This window comes from Triticum urartu, chromosome 7 (assembly GCF_003073215.2).
Source record: "Triticum urartu cultivar G1812 chromosome 7, Tu2.1, whole genome shotgun sequence".
In the NCBI taxonomy this organism is placed as follows: Eukaryota; Viridiplantae; Streptophyta; class Magnoliopsida; order Poales; family Poaceae; genus Triticum; species Triticum urartu.
The window spans coordinates 6,637,879-6,653,905 of record NC_053028.1 but is presented as its reverse complement, the minus strand read 5'-3'; positions in this window follow the sequence as shown (position 1 = coordinate 6,653,905).

The following is a 16,027-nucleotide window of genomic DNA, read 5'->3' as shown; positions in this document are numbered from 1 at the left end:
CTACCATCCATATTGCACTTGTATCACCATCTCTTCGCCGAACTAGTGCACCTATACAATTTACCATTGTATTGGGTGTGTTGGGGACACAAGAGACTCTTTGCTATTTGGTTGCAGGGTTGCTTGAGAGAGACCATCTTCATCCTACGCCTCCCACGGATTGATAAACCTTAGGTCATCCACTTGAGGGAAATTTGCTACTGTCCTACAAACCTCTGCACTTGGAGGCCCAACAACGTCTACACTTAGTAGTTGAACTAGTTGATTTAATAAAACTACTTTATTTTACTATAGAAGTAGTTTATTTTTAGCAAGAAATTTAATAGAACTAGTTTATTTTTTAGTTAAAGCAATTATTCCCGCATCGACGTCGACGATGCCTATCCCGCATCCTCGTTGTTGACTCAGCGGAGGAGGCCTCCTTGATCAGAGGGGCCATGTCCGGGACTGGGCTCCGCCGGGCTGGTATTGGGAGGTGCTACCTTCCGGGGGCGTAGCTTGGTGAGGAGCCAGCCCGTCGTTGACCCGAACCTTGTTTGGTGGCAGTCGCGTGGGCCCGAGACAGTGCCGAGGCTTCCGGACACCGCGGAGGTGGTACGTCACCGTGTCAGCGAGGAGGACGAGCACGTCCGTCACTACATGGTTGCGTTAGAGGGCAGGTTCTCCAATACCTGGGAGGTTCCTCGGGGATCTCACTGGAGCTATGATCCTGTGATGGTTCCTTCTGTTTGGGTGTCCACCGCCCGCGCTGATACCCGTCGGGCGCTACGGTTCTAGCTGTATTAGCGATGGTATATGTAAGATACTATTCGAGGTGTATTAGTGATAATATTCGACGATGTACGGACGCAAGAGATGATGTAGTTTTTCTTATTGAATGCATGCTAATTTGAATACTAATTTATTTTACGATTTGGTTTTGCTTATTGAATGCTCAAATTGGAAAACTACTCCTACTTTGAATGCTAAAATTGGAGAGCACTGTGCAAGGCGTATGCATTTGATTAGTTGATAGCTTATAGGGTTTTTGTTTCTGCAGAAATCTAGGAGCCCCCTCCATCATCCCCGTCACGGACCCCCCTCCGACCTCGAGGTGAGACCAGCCAAGTCTCCATGTCAATATGAGTCCTATAAGATATTTTGAAATGTTTTTGCTCATATTTTCAACCATTGAAATGTAATGGTCATCAAGTTTGAATGCTCATATGATGTAGATAAAAACATGTATATTTCCGTTCCGGCAAATTTCAGGCGCTCGATATGTCCTTTTTTAGAAAGATAATTAAACAATATTTCGGGTTGACTTTAAGTCTGTCGAGTCTCCACCATATATGAGAGGACGAAGAATCCCGACTGTTGTCGTGGGGGTAGCTTCTCCTTCATTCCCGTGTGCTAGAAAATTGTTGGGGAACGTAGTAATTTCAAAAAATTTCCTACGCACACGCAAGATCATGGTGATCCACAGCAACGAGAGGGGAGAGTGTTGTCTACGTACCCACGGAGACCGACTGCGGAAGCGTTGACACAACATAGAGGGAGTAGTCGTAGGTCTTCCCGATCCGACCGATCCAAGCACCGTTACTCCGGCACCTCCGAGTTCTTAGCACACGTACAGCTCGATGACGATCCCCGGGCTCCGATCCAGCAAAGCGTCGGGGAGGAGTTCCGTCAGCACGACGGCGTGGAGACGATCTTGATGTTCTACCGACGCAAGGCTTCGCCTAAGCACTACAACGATATGATCGAGGTGGAATATGGTGGCAGGGGGCACCGCACACGGCTAAGGAACGATCTCAATGATCAACTTGTGTGTGTAGAGGTGCCCCTGCCTCCGTATATAAAGGAGCCAAGGGGGAGGGGGCCGCCGTCCAGGAGGAGGGCGCACGAGGATTCCTACTCCTACTGGGAGTAGGACTCCCCCCCCCAATCCTAGTTGGACTAGGATTCCCCGAGGGGGAAAGAGAGAGAGGGGGGCCGGCCACCTCTCCTAGTCCTAATAGGACTAGGGGAGGGGGAAGGCGCGCGGCCACCTTGGGCTGCCCCTTTCTACTTTCCACTAAAGCCCATTAAGGCCCATATGGCTCCCGGGGGGTTCCGGTAACCTCCCGGTACTCCGGTAAAATCCCGATTTCACCCGGAACACTTCCGATATCCAAATATAGGCTTCCAATATATCAATCTTTATGTCTCGACCATTTCGAGACTCCTCGTCATGTCCGTGATCACATCCGGGACTCCAAACTAACTTCGGTACATCAAAATGCATAAACTCATAATAATTGTCATCGTAACGTTAAGCGTGCGGACCCTACGGTTCGAGAACAATGTAGACATGACTGAGACACATCTCCGATAAATAACCAATAGCGGGACCTGGATGCCCATATTGGCTCCTACATATTCTACGAAGATATTTATCGGTCAGACCGCATAACAACATACGTTGTTCCCTTTGTCATCGGTATGTTACTTGCCCGAGATTCGATCGTCGGTATCCAATACCTAGTTCAATCTCGTTACCGACAAGTCTCTTTACTCGTTCCGTAATACATCATCTCGCAACTAACTCATTAGTTGCAATGCTTGCAAGGCTTATGTGATGTGCATTACCGAGAGGGCCCAGAGATACCTCTCCGACAAATCGGAGTGACAAATCCTAATCTCGAAATACGCCAACCCAACATGTACCTTTGGAGACACCTGTAGAGCTCCTTTATAATCACCCAGTTACGTTGTGACGTTTGGTAGCACACAAAGTGTTCCTCCGGCAAACGGGAGTTGCATAATCTCATAGTCATAGGAACATGTATAAGTCATGAAGAAAGCAATAGCAACATACTAAACGATCGGGTGCTAAGCTAATGGAATGGGTCATGTCAATCAGATCATTCAACTAATGATGTGATCCCGTTAATCAAATGACAACTCTTTGTCCATGGTTAGGAAACATAACCATCTTTGATTAACAAGCTAGTCAAGTAGAGGCATACTAGTGACACTCTGTTTGTCTATGTATTCACACATGTATTATGTTTCCGGTTAATACAATTCTAGCATGAATAATAAACTTGTATCATGATATAAGGAAATAAATAATAACTTTATTATTGCCTCTAGGGCATATTTCCTTCAGTCTCCCACTTGCACTAGAGTCAATAATCTAGTTCACATCGCTATGTGATTAACACCAATAGTTCACATCTTTATGTGATTGGTTCACATCTCCATGTGACTAACACCCAAAGGGTTTACTAGATTCAATAATCTAGTTCACATCGCTATGTGATTAACACCCAAAGAGTGATCATGTTTTGCTTGTGAGAGAAATTTAGTCAACGGGCCTGCCATATTCAGAACCGTATGTATTTTGCAAAATTCTATGTCTACAATGCTCTGCACAGAGCTACTCTAGCCAATTGCTCCCACTTTCAATATGTATCCAGATTGAGACTTAGAATCATCTGGACCAGTGTCAAAAACTTGCATCGACGTAACCCTTTACGACGAACCTTTTTGTCACATCCATAATCGAGAAACATATCCTTATTTCACTAAGGATAATTCTGACCGCTGTCCAGTGATCTACTCCTAGATCACTATTATACTCCCTTGCCAAATCAGTGCAGGGTATACAATAGATCTGGTAGACAGCATGACATACTTTATAGAACCTATGGCCAAGGCATAGGGAATGACTTTCATTCTCTTTCTATCTTCTGCCGTGGTCGGGCTTTGAGTCTTACTCAACTTCACACCTTGTAATACAGGCAAGAACTCTTTCTTTGACTGCTCCATTTTGAACTACTTCAAAATCTTGTCAAGGTATATACTCATTGAAAAATCTTATCAAGCGTCATGATCTATCTCTATAGATCTTGATGCTTAATATGTAAGCAGCTTCACCGAGGTCTTTCATTGAAAAACTCTTATTCAAGTATCCCTTTATGCTATCCAGAAATTCTATATCATTTCCAATCAGCAATATTTCATCCACATATAATATCAGAAATGCTACAGAGCTCCCACTCACTTTCTTGTAAATACAGGCTTCTCCGAAAGTCTGTATAAAACCAAATGCTTTGATCACACTATCAAAGCGTTTATTCCAACTCCGAGAGGCTTGCACCAGTCCATAAATGGATCGCTGGAGCTTGCACACTTTGTTAGCTCCCTTTGGATCGACAAAACCTTCCGGTTGCATCATATACAACTCTTCTTCCAGAAATCCATTCAGGAATGCAGTTTTGACATCCATCTGCCAAATTTCATAATCATAAAACGCGGCAATTGCTAACATGATTCGGACAGACTTAAGCATCGCTACGGGTGAGAAGGTCTCATCGTAGTCAACCCCTTGAACTTGTCGAAAACCTTTTGCGACAATTCTAGCTTTGTAGATAGTAACACTGCTATCAATGTCTGTCTTCCTCTTGAAGATCCATTTATTTTCTATGGCTTGCCGATCATCGGCAAGTCAACCAAAGTCCATACTTTGTTCTCATACATGAATCATCTCAGATTTCATGGCCTCAAGCCATTTTGTGGAATCTGGGCTCATCATCGCTTCCTCATAGTTCGCAAGTTCGTCATGGTCTAGTAACATGACTTCCAGAACAGGATTACTGTACCACTCTGGTGCGGATCTCACTCTGGTTTACCTACGAGATTCGGTAGTAACTTGATCTGAAGTTTTATGATCATCATCATTAGCTTCCTCACTAATTGGTGTAGTAGTCACAGGAACAGATTTCTGTGATGAACTACTTTCCAATAAGGGAGAAGGTACAATTACCTTATCAAGTTTTACTTTCCTCCCACTCACTTCTTTCGAGAGAAACTCCTTCTCTAGAAAGGATCCATTATAAGCAACGAATGTCTTGCCTTAGGATCTGTGATAGAAGGTGTACCCAACAGTCTCCTTTTGGGTATCCTATGAAGATATATTTCTCCGATTTGGTTTTGAGCTTATCGGGATGGAACTTTTTCACATAAGCATCACAACCCAAACTTTAAGAAACGACAACTTTGGTTTCTTGCTAAACCACAGTTCAGATTGTGTCATCTCAACGGACTTAGATGGTGCCCCTTTTTAACGTGAATGCAGCTGTCTTTAATGCATAACCTCAAAAATGATAGTGGTAAATCAGTAAGAAACATCATATATTTGCACTATATCTAATAAAGTACGGCTATGACGTTCGGACACACCATTATGCTGTGGTGTTCCGGGTGGCGTGAGTAGTGAAACTATTTCACATTGTTTTAATTAAAGGCCAAACTCGTAACTCAAATATTTTACCTCTGCGATCATATCGTAGAAACTTTTATTTTCTTGTCACAATGATTTTCCACTTCACTCTGAAATTCTTTGAACTGTTCAAATGTTTCAGACTTATGTTTCATCAAGTAGATATCCCCATATCTTCTCAAATCATCTGTGAAGGTCAGAAAATAATGATACCTGCTGCAAGCCTTAATATTCATCGGACCACATACATCAGTATGTATGATTTCCAACAAATCTGTTGCTTGCTTCATTGTTCCGGAGAACGGATTTTTAGTCATCTTGCCCATAAGGCATGGTTCGCAAGCATCAAGTGATTCCAAAAGCCCATCAGCATGGAGTTTCTTCATGCGCTTTACACCAATATGACTTAAACTGCAGTGCCACAAATAAGTTGCACTATCATTATTAACTTTGCATCTTTTGGTTTCAATATTATGAATATGTGTATTACTACGATCAAGATCCAACGAACTTGTTTCATTGGGTGTATGACCATCGAAGGTTTTATTCATGTAAACAGAACAACAATTATTCTCTGACTTTAATGAATAACCGTATTGCAATAAACATGATCAAATCATATTCATGCTCAACGCAAAAACCAAATAACACTTATTTAGGTTCAACACTAATCCCGAAAGTATAGGGGAGTGTGCGATGATGATCATATCAATCTTGGAACTACTTCCAACACACATCGTCACTTCACCCTTAACTAGTCTCTGTTTATTCTGCAACTCCTGTTTCGAGTTACTACTCTTAGCAACTGATCCAGTATCAAATACTGAGGGGTTGCTATAAACACTAGTAAAGTACACATCAATAACACGTATATCAAATATACTTTTGTTCACTTTGCCATCCTTCTTATCCGCCAATCACTTGGGGTAGTTCCGCTTCCAGTGACCAGTCCCTTTGCAGTAGAAGCACTTTAGTCTCAGGCTTAGGACCAGACTTGGGCTTCTTCACATGAGCAGCAACTTGCTTGCTGTTTTTCTTGAAGTTCCCCTTTTTTCCTTTGCCCTTTTCTTGAAACTAGTGATCTTGTCAACCATCAACACTTGATGCTCTTTCTTGATTTCTACCTTCATCGATTTCATCATCATGAAAAGCTCGGGATTCGTTTACGTCATCCCTTGCATACTATAGTTCATCACGAAGTTCTACTAACTTGGTGATGGTGACTAGAGAATTCTGTCAATCACTATCTTATCTGGAAGATTAACTCCCACTTGATTCAAGCGATTGTAGTACCCAGACAATCTGAGCACATGCTCACTAGTTGAGCGATTCTCCTCCATCTTTTAGCTATAGAACTTGTTGGAGACTTCATATCTCTCAACTCGGGTATTTGCTTGAAATATTAACTTCAACTCCTGGAACATCTCATATGGTCCATGACGTTCAAAACGTCTTTGAAGTCCCGATTCTAAGCCATTAAGCATGGTGCACTAAACTATCAAGTAGTCATCATATTTAGCTAGCCAAACGTTCACAACGTCAGCATCTGCTCCTGCAATAGGTCTGTCACCTAGCGGTGCATCAAGGACGTAATTCCTCTGTGCAGCAATGAGGATAAACCTTAGATCACGGATCCAATCCGCAGCATTGCTACTAACATCTTTCAACACAATTTTCTCTAAGAACATATCAAAATAAACACAGGGAAGCAACAACACGAGCTATTGATCTACAACATAATTTGCAAAATACTACCAGGACTAAGTTCATGATAAATTTAAGTTCAATTTAATCATATTACTTAAGAACTCCCACTTAGATAGACATCCCTCTAATCCTCTAAGTGATCACGTGATCCAAATCAACTAAACCATGTCCGATCATCACGTGAGATGGAGCAGTTTCATTGGTGAACATCACTATGTTGATCATATCTACTATATGATTCACGCTCGACCTTTCGGTCTCTGTGTTCCGAGGCCATATCTGTATATGCTTGGCTCGTCAAGTATAACCTGAGTATTCCGTGTGTGCAACTGTTTTGCACCCGTTGTATTTGAACGTAGAGCCTATCACACCCGATCATCACGTGGTGTCTCAGCACGAAGAACTTTCGCAACGGTGCATACTCAGGGAGAACACTTCTTGATAATTAGTGAGAGATCATCTTATAATGCTACCGTAAATCAAAGCAAGATAAGATGCATAAAAGATAAACATCACATGCAATCAATATAAGTGATATGATATGGCCATCATCATCTTGTGCCTGTGATCTCCATCTCCGAAGCACCGTCATGATCACCATCGTCACCGGCGCGACACCTTGATCTCCATCGTAGCATCGTTGTCGTCTCGCCAATCTTATGCTTCCACGACTATCGCTACCGCTTAGTGATAAAGTAAAGCATTACATCGCGATTGCATTGCATACAATAAAGCGACAACCATATGGCTCCTGCCAGTTGCCGATAACTCGGTTACAAAAGATGATCATCTCATACAATAAAATTTAGCATCATGTCTTGACCATATCACATCACAACATGCCCTGCAAAAACAAGTTAGACGTCCTCTACTTTGTTGTTGCATGTTTTACGTGGCTGCTACGGGCTTAAGCAAGAACCAATCTCACCTACGCATCAAAACCACAACGATAGTTTGTCAAATAGACTCCGTTTTAACCTTCGCAAGGACCGGGCGTAGCCACACTCGGTTCAACTAAAGTTGGAGAGACAGTCGCCCGCAAGCCACCTGTGTGCAAAGCACGTCGGGGGAACCGGTCTCGCGTAAGCGTAAGCGTAATGTTGGTCCGGGTCGTCTCGTCCAACAATACCGCCGAACCAAAGTATGACATGCTGGTAGGCAGTATGACTTATATCGCCCACAACTCACTTGTGTTCTACTCGTGCAAATAACATCAAACCATAAAACCTAGGCTCTGATACCACTATTGGGGAACGTAGTAATTTCAAAAAAATTCCTACGCACACGCAAGATCATGGTGATCCACAGCAACGAGAGGGGAGAGTGTTGTCTACGTACCCACGCAGACCGACTGCGGAAGCGTTGACACAACGTAGAGGGAGTAGTCGTACGTCTTCCCGATCCGACCGATCCAAGCACCGTTACTCCGGCACCTCCGAGTTCTTAGCACACGTACAGCTCGATGATGATCCCCGGGCTCCGATCCAGCAAAGCGTCGGGGAGGAGTTCCATCAGCACGACGGCGTGGTGACGATCTTGATGTTCTACCGACGCAGGGCTTCGCCTAAGCACTACAACGATATGATCGAGGTGGAATATGGTGGCAGGGGGCACCGCACACGGCTAAGGAACGATCTCAATGATCAACTTGTGTGTGTAGAGGTGCCCCCTGCCTCCGTATATAAAGGAGCCAAGGGGGAGGGGGGCGCCGGCCAGGAGGAGGGCGCAGGAGGAGTCCTACTCCTACCGGGAATAGGACTCCCCCCCCCCAATCCTAGTTGGACTAGGATTCCCGGAGGGGGAAAGAGAGAGAGGGGGGGGCCGGCCACCTCTCCTAGTCCTAATAGGACTAGGGGAGGGGGAAGGCGCGTGGCCACCTTGGGCTGCCCCTTTCTCCTTTCCACTAAAGCCCATTAAGGCCCATATGGCTCCCGGGGGGTTCCGGTAACCTCCCGGTACTCCGGTAAAATCCCGATTTCACCCGGAACACTTCCGATATCCAAATATAGGCTTCCAATATATCAATCTTTATGTCTCGACCATTTCGAGACTCCTCGTCATGTCCGTGATCACATCCGGGACTCCGAACTAACTTCGGTACATCAAAATGCATAAACTCATAATAACTGTCATCGTAACGTTAAGCGTGCGGACCCTACGGTTCGAGAACAATGTAGACATGACTGAGACACATCTCCGGTCAATAACCAATAGCGGGACCTGGATGCCCATATTGGTTCCTACATATTCTACGAAGATCTTTATCGGTCAGACCGCATAACAACATACGTTGTTCCCTTTGTCATCGGTATGTTACTTGCCCAAGATTCGATCGTCGGTATCCAATACCTAGTTCAATCTCGTTACCGGCAAGTCTCTTTACTCGTTCCGTAATACATCATCTCGCAACTAACTCATTAGTTGCAATGCTTGCAAGGCTTATGTGATGTGCATTACCGAGAGGGCCCAGAGATACCTCTCCGACAATCGGAGTGACAAATCCTAATCTCGAAATACGCCAACCCAACATGTACCTTTGGAGACACCTGTAGAGCTCCTTTATAATCACCCAGTTACGTTGTGACGTTTGGTAGCACACAAAGTGTTCCTCCGGCAAACGGGAGTTGCATAATCTCATAGTCATAGGAACATGTATAAGTCATGAAGAAAGCAATAGCAACATACTAAACGATCGGGTGCTAAGCTAATGGAATGGGTCATGTCAATCAGATCATTCAACTAATGATGTGATCCCGTTAATCAAATGACAACTCTTTGTCCATGGTTAGGAAACATAACCATCTTTGATTAACAAGCTAGTCAAGTAGAGGCATACTAGTGACACTCTGTTTGTCTATGTATTCACACATGTATTATGTTTCCGGTTAATACAATTCTAGCATGAATAATAAACTTTTATCATGATATAAGGAAATAAATAATAACTTTATTATTGCCTCTAGGGCATATTTCCTTCAAAAATTTGGTGTAATGCACTCGGGAACGAAAGGAGGAGCTACCATCACCGACGGTCGAATATATACACCACGTGAGCTGAGAGTTTTCAAGAAAAGACTCGACAGACTGATAGTCAACCCGTGATGAATAATAATGATCTAGTTTAGGTTTTTTAGTACTTATATTTAATTGTACAAGTTTAATATTTGAATTATGAACATAGGAAATGTCGTACTCGGACGACGAAAGTCTCCCGGGGAAGTGTGACTGGTGCCACGACGACCGAGGTCTGTGCGACAGGCCTCACTTGGACGAAGATCGGCGCTTCAGCATTAAGCTCGAGTAAACCTTCGATGTTGAAACGGTACACAACGACGACAAGTGTTTTTTTCGTAATTAAGCACGACTACAACTATTTCAACGTGTAATTTTCATCTTTTACAAGTCGACTAGCTTATCCCATGCCATGCAAGATACTATGTCTTGGCGAGGATGGGTTTTGAAGACCATGAAAATTTCGAAACAAAGAAAATTCACCTAAGGACTCATCATGGTATGGATTTTGAAGTAAATCTGTATAATTCTGAGAGCGTAACCCATTTTGGTTGCCCAAATTGGGAAGCACTTTGCAAGATGTATGGTTTTTATGAGGATATGCTTGTCACCATGGATCTTGGTGATCCTGACATCGAGCAAAATAATATGGACATTTGGGTCCTTATTGATACGCTTCCAATTCTACCGCTATGTGAGTTTCTCAAACATAGTTATTAGCTTATTTATATTGTTTATTTTAAAATAGTTGACACCTTATTTCCATTGACAGCTTATTTTCATTGTTCAAACAATGTGCGGAAGATGGTAGACAAAACTCACTACACTGATGGCTCTGAGTTAACTTATCAGGAGAAAAATCATTTGGTCGTATTTTGTACTGATCTTGAGAATTACAATATCTATTATAAAACTCCTTCACATTATGGTGAATACGTGCCACTAGTGCACGTGTTGAACTACGGTAACATCCATGGAGATGTCATGGTAAGATTTTTTACTATTACGACATATATGCATCTTTTGCATAAATTCTTTTGAAACTTAACTACATTGCTAACTACGAAGTTATTAGTATGTTTTTCAACAGATAATCATGAATGATTGTGTGCCTCATCTGATGTATCAGAATGGTCGCCTTGATGCTTTGAACATACGGCCAGGTCATCCTACGAATCTCACATGTTCATATCGGATTTCTAAAAGAAGTGGAGACATGAAAATCAAAGAATGGAAAAAATGTATGGATAGTCGTAAGGAGGTTCTTGGAAGCAAAAGGAAGTGAAGCACAAGAATTGGAGACAGGATGATCTCCATTCTCCATAATGGAGAGTCGGGGCCTATATTGTTTTATACTATTTTACCTTAAAGAGGGTATTTAGGTCCTACCTAATACTAATGATCATGTGCTAAGAACTATTATGTTGGGTTGGTTCGATGACTATGAGGATGATGATCGTATGACTTGTTATTAATAACGAGTAGAAGTTGTATGATGATGATTACTAGGACTTGTTATTATGATGATGCATGATGCAAGCATGAAGAGTTATTATATATTAGTCGGTGAAATGAACATGGATTGGATTGAAGTGAAGGCAACATGTGATGCATGTCGAAAGTAGTACTAATCCAAACTTGATCAAGTTAGGATTAGTATTACTTTCGACACGCACCACATGTTGCCTTCACTTCAATGTAAGCCATGTTTAGGCATAGCAGTAGCATTGGTAAACCAAGCACGGAGATAAGAGAGGACACTTCTCTCTATTACCTAGCTAACACCTTAAATTAACCCCCCAAAACCCCCTAAACCACCCCCTTTCAAAAAAAACCTCAGCTCCTGCCAGCTGCTGACGCGTGGGATGCCTTTTGGTCCCGGTTGGTGCTACCAACCGGGACCAAAGGCCCTCCTGCCTAGGCTCGCCGCAGCATCCACGTGGAGACCCATCTGTCCCAGTTGGTGTAAGAACCGAGACTAAAAGTTTAGGGCTTTAGTACCGAACCTTTAGTCCCGGTTACCCAGCCGGGACAAATGGGCCTTACGAACCGGGACAAATGACCATTTTTCTACTAGTGCGCAACGCTCGGTGCGGCAATGGTGTGATGTGTACTAGCGTACAGTGGCGGAGCCAGGATTGGAGCAAGCCCCGGGCCCAAAAAAAAATTCACCACGAGGGAATAAACATAACGTCTATAAGGCTTTTAGCTACCACAAAAGATACCCATACATAATATGGTTTAATTGCACGAAAAAAATAGAATTTAAACTCAATGCTTAACGGTACAACTAAATATATAAAAACATAATTTCAATTTTTTAAATACAAAAACATAAAGAAAAAAATTACTCCCTCTGTCCCATAATATAAGAACGTTTTTGACACTAGTGTAGTGTCAAAAACGTTTGACACTAGTGTAGTGTCAAAAACGTTCTTATATTATGGGACACAGGGGGTACAAAGAACAGCACGTGTTAAAAAGAATACCAAATCAATGGTTTGCTTCTTCAGTGCCTCGCATAACCTCATCAACGGTGGAAGAAGAGTCAACACCTTCATGAAATTAAAAGCAAAATTTCACAAGAGATGGCATAAACATCGAGTGATACAATTATCATTGATAGAAATCTAAAACCTTACCACTTCGACGAGGTAAAAGCCATTTGCGAGACCTATATGATTGAAAGTGATATACAATATCATCATCATCCAGACTTGTGAATACATCTACGGTTGTTTTTGTTTGTCGTGTCGATTCTATCCCCTCAGCCGCTTGATTCCCTCTATCTGAAATGATAGGTGTAGACACCCCCGTGGCAGACACTGGTGAAACAAATCTCTTCATCTTCTTTTTCTACAAGAAGTTTGAGACTTTGAGTTCAACAACACCCTACATATATGACTGTATTCTGTATATATACATTGATACACACATATTATGTCAATTAAATTTCAGTTCACATTAACAATGTAGAACGTGTGACAGAACTACAAGTGGAAAGCATCACGGGAAACCAGAAAATCATCGGCCGAAAATACCAAGATGCGGCAATCAAGCAGCCAGCAGACTAGCAGATGGCGCTCCACAGTCCACGCCGGCGAACGTCGGACACGAGGAGTCGAGGACTGTGGCCGCGAGCCCGGGAGCAGGAGGAAAGTGGGAGGGGCGGAGGCGGCCGGTGGACGACGACGCGGCGGCGGACGGCGGCGCGAGCGCTGGAATTGCGGCGTGATGCGACCGTGCTTGTGCCGTCTTGCGTGATGATAGTTAGGTCGTGGCGGCCGCGTGCGCTGGACGTTTCCCTTTTTTTGCAGTGAGCTGAACGTTTCATGTGCCTACGGAGCCACGTACACTACGTCGGGTTAGATCGTGGACTGGTGCGTCCGTTTCAGCCTTCCAGCCGAGACAGCCCATCAGGCTTTGGGCTTTCTTCTTTTCCACGCCCCGGGCCTACAGAAAAACACACATATACAGTAGCTTGTTAGAATTTCCACGCCCCGGGCCTGGGCCCTGGGTGCCCGGGGCCCAGCTCCGCCCCTGCTAGCGTATGCGGGACGCACTCAACGATGTGCATGTGCTTCAGCGCCTAGGGATAGAGGAGCGGAGTTTGTCGGCGTACTGCAGCAGTCGTGGCTGGCCTTGGTCGAAACCGTCCAGCGCCGGCCAGGCCGCAACTCGCGATCGGGGCTGAGCTGAATTTACTAGGGTTGCAAAGAACAAGATATGCGACTCATGATGGAAAGAAAAAAACTGGCAACTCTTAATTCTCCCGTAGTAGGAGCCGGGATTCTCGCGATTGTGGGCTATCTAAGCACGCAACATGCCTGTTAGTTGAATGTTTTGCATAGACAAAACCAAGACTGATGGCCTGTTACCCGAGGCTGCGCACCGGGCCATGGCCATGGGCTAGCTGCATACGGCATACCTGCGGGGGCCCCTAGATGTCGGGGGGCCGGCCCTGATTACGCATCATGATGGCTTTGAACTCGATTTCTTGCCTCCTGGTTCGGCATCCATAAGTGATGTTTTTCATCCTGTGCCATATTCGATGATGCGCATGTATTGAATCGTTTTCTGTCATAAGTTGCTGCTTCACAGGTTTTGACGCCCATTGTTTATGCCTAATGCCAAGCGTGTTTCAGCGGGTTACCAGTTGATTTTCGAACTCGTCTTTGCCCATTTCCTTTCTATCTCCACAAGACTCTGTTACGTTTTCGGTTTCATATGGATGGAAATGGGCATGCACGGCCGATCTGGTCCATGCAAAAAAAAAAGGGGGTGAATGAGAGCAAATTTTGTTTATCGTTGAGAAGGCTTGTTTACACCGGTACAAACAGTTCTCATCTTAATGGTTGGAATCAATAATATTTTTATTTTATAGGAAATTAAAATTAGTAACCGAGAGAAGGGTAGAGAGAATTAGGGTGAAATCCTATTTCCCGGCCTATTAGCACATTGGGTACAAATTGTTTTTTTGTTTTTTATTTTTACTCCCTTTTTATTTTTACTCCCTTTTTAGTTTCATCCACAATTTCCCAAATTATTGGATATATTTAAAACATGACCTTTTAAAAAATCTGTGAATATATTTTTTGAATTAGTAAATGGTTTCATAATAAATGAATAATTTTTAAATCTGTGGACAGTTTTAAAATTCATGCACTTTAGAAACATTTTTCCAAATTTATAAGCATTTTTTAGTTTGTTAATATTTATTATATGTGAGATCAATTTCCAAACTTATTAATATTTTGTAAGTTTGTGAATATCTTTAAAGGTATGAAACGTTTTAAAACTGACAGAGATATTTTGTTTGGCCCTTTTTTCAAAATTAAGAAGAAAAACTGGTAGGGGATTTTTTCATTGAGCCAGCAGCAACAGAAGCGAGAAAACAAAAACAAGCGATGGAAGAGCGTGGGGCGATCAAGCTAGCCAATTGGGCCGCGACGCACATAGCGCACCTTGATAACGTCGACGGTTCAGCCCAGCCCACCTGGATAACTTTGTTTTTCACAAAAAAAATGATAACTATTCTCGGCTGTCGTGGCCGATAGGCACGGCACACAGCGAAGACGAAATCGACGGGCGGGGCCGGAGCCCGGAGGACGCCGCCGCCGTCTCCGCCGCAATCATCGCCGTCCCCTCTATTTCCACTCGCCGTCCGTCAGGTATATACCCTCCCGAATCCTGCCTTTTTTCTCTTACCCGGTCGCTCCATGTATTTCCATGGATTCTCTCATCTCACCACAGCAAGAGCCATGAGAAACACCAAGCAGCACCAGAGATCATATTATTCAGGGCGTCTTGTCTTTGATGTTGATCAGAAAGGAAATAGATTAGATCACCAACGGTAGTTGATAATTTCTCACTTTTCTCTTGAAGATGGAACAATCCAGGGACCATCACGTTACACATGCTGTTCAGCTAAATGCCTGGCTACGCCATCTTGCATTGTTTCCTGAAAAAATGGCTGCATTCCTTAATCATGTGTTTTCACTATGCTTTAAGGTTAGGCTGGAGGAGACAGTTTCACAAGCACTATTGGATTTGATTGTTATCCAGGTCACGGTTAGCATACTAGATGCAACTCCAATGTTGTCGATATCTTGCCGCGTTTTAATTATCATGTCACTAGGATTTTGTATGTTCTAATTGAACACAACTTCCATGCTTATTACAGCTAGCCTATTGGGAATTTTGTGCTGGTCACTCTGTTACATTTCTATTATCCAGTTCATTCTTCTAATACATGCATGTCTTTAATTTGTGATCTGTTGCAGGGAAACTGCAATTACTTGCAAGGAAAAGGTCTCTGCTACATTTGTGTCACCGCCACCCCACCATGTACAGATTGCAAGGTTGGGCAGACCTCCCGGAGGGTCTTCTGGGCTCCATCATTGCTCGGCTGGGCCTGGTCTCGTTCTATGATCTTGTTGCCTTTTCTGCGACCTGTCGCTCTTGGCGTGCCGCCTTCTCCACCTTCATACCGCTGCTCCCACCTCTCCTTCTCCGGCCTGATGTCCCTATGTCCTTTCGTCCTCGTCCTCCCGTGATCAA